We start from the raw sequence: 1,865 nt of genomic DNA, 5'->3' as shown, positions 1-1,865 counted from the left end.
ATTTTCAAAAAGTGACTTTCTGTATTGCCTCATTTCTGCTGCTTTCAGCCTAATTATTACAAATGTTAGCGTGCAATAACTTATATTTATCATCTCAAACATAATGTAACAGGCTAGCCGGTTGAAGTAACCAGAGCTGGCTGCAGATAAGTAGCTTGAGGAGCCGTGCTTCACAAGTTACCGGTGAGATTGCAAATGAGAGGTTCTGTAAAGTCTCTGACTGTGTATGAAGCTGCCATAAAACACGTTACGAATTCTAACCGTCTAAGTTTCTCTAAAGATGTTTCAGAATGGTTGTATCACTGATTGATGGTATCACTGTTTTGGACAAACAGTTGTTTCAGGAAATGGGTATTTACCTCAAATAAATTTAGGCAAGAGATGTCATCTAGCAGATTGCATGTAAAATGTTTGAGAGGAATTCTGAAATGTGTAAAAATAAATTTAAGAAGTTTAAATAGGAAATAAGGCAAGAGCCACAGGGCAAGGTATGGCTATTAAAGAAGTGCAACATGAAGGTTTTGTTTATGGAATAAGTGTTTATGGAGAAATGTTTATTTCATAAACAAAACTCTAAATTTAGAAATTAGATTACCACCTAACACTCAAATGAAACAATTTTGGTATTAGTACCTCTTCCCTAAACCTCATGAAAGTAGGGTACACTAATATCAAGGGGAAGTTAACTGCTGTTTTATGTTGCTAAGGCTATTACGCTATACATTAAATAGCAAAATTATAAATTATTTAGTTGTAATTTCATGCCTCCCCTATAAATACCACCCATTTAAGCTATAAACTTCAAAAGTTTGTGGAGTTTGTTCCCTTGGGCATCTATTTTGAAGGGGTGGTATATTTATATCAGCCTAAATTTGCTTATCATGTATCCTGGTTGTATAATGTCACGAGGTGAGAAAAGGCAGAAATGGAAATAACAAAGGGCAAGGATACCCTGAGCTCATCGCGGTGAAGTAGCATGCAGAGGAATCTGACATGTTTGCCCTCCAGTGACGTAAGAGACTAAGCAAGAGACAGCAAATTCTAATTCACCAGCTGCCTCTGCGTAACTGACTGCCTTTTTTTTTCCCTCCCCCTCTTGGAGAGGACAGCACTATGTAACTTGTTTAACAAGCTGTGGCTGACAGCTGGTTATAAAAGGTTTTGATAAAAAAAGCTGGCAAGAAAACTTATCTTGGAATAGATCCCCCTCTCAACCTTTCAAAAAGAATCTGCAACCAAGGGTGCAAAACAGTAGACCATTCTTGAAAGGATCTCTTGTGTTTGCTCAAGATAAAAGTCCCGAGTTTCAGCTTTCATCCTAATAGTTTACAAATGTGTTTATTTTTTCACATTGATTCATCTATTACAGTGCAAGTGATGGAACACAGTTATTTCAGCTTCGTATCTGGCTTACACATTTTAATGGCTTGTGTTGCATACAGTCAACTGCGAAGGCTAAAAAGAACAACAAAGCCTAAGTTAAAAGAGGGAACTGTCTATCCCGCACATTTTCTGTCGTTTTTATTCCTCATGAAAGCCAATGTAAATAGCTTTTAAAGACACAGCCCTTTTGTAAAGGCCTTAGGGTTCTGACGCAGGAGCTGTTACTTTAACCTGTACCCATATACAGCGAAGAGAAACGGGATGTATTGCCAGTGCCTGCAGGAGGCTGTTAGGACTGAGGGGCTCGCATAAGCTCCTTCGACTGGATGCATTCTGAACAAGGTGGTGATGGCAGTTCTGCAGTAAAAAGGAGTCTTCCCGTAAAGCTGACTTCTAAGTACTCTTACTTACAATTTTTAGGGAGCTCTTTTAGACGTTAACGTTACAAAATGATAGCATGACTCATAACAAACCTGTCTTTA

The sequence above is a fragment of the Aptenodytes patagonicus genome, chromosome 4 (genome assembly GCF_965638725.1).
Source record: "Aptenodytes patagonicus chromosome 4, bAptPat1.pri.cur, whole genome shotgun sequence".
Lineage (NCBI taxonomy): Eukaryota > Metazoa > Chordata > Aves > Sphenisciformes > Spheniscidae > Aptenodytes > Aptenodytes patagonicus.
Note: the sequence above shows the minus strand (reverse complement) of the source record.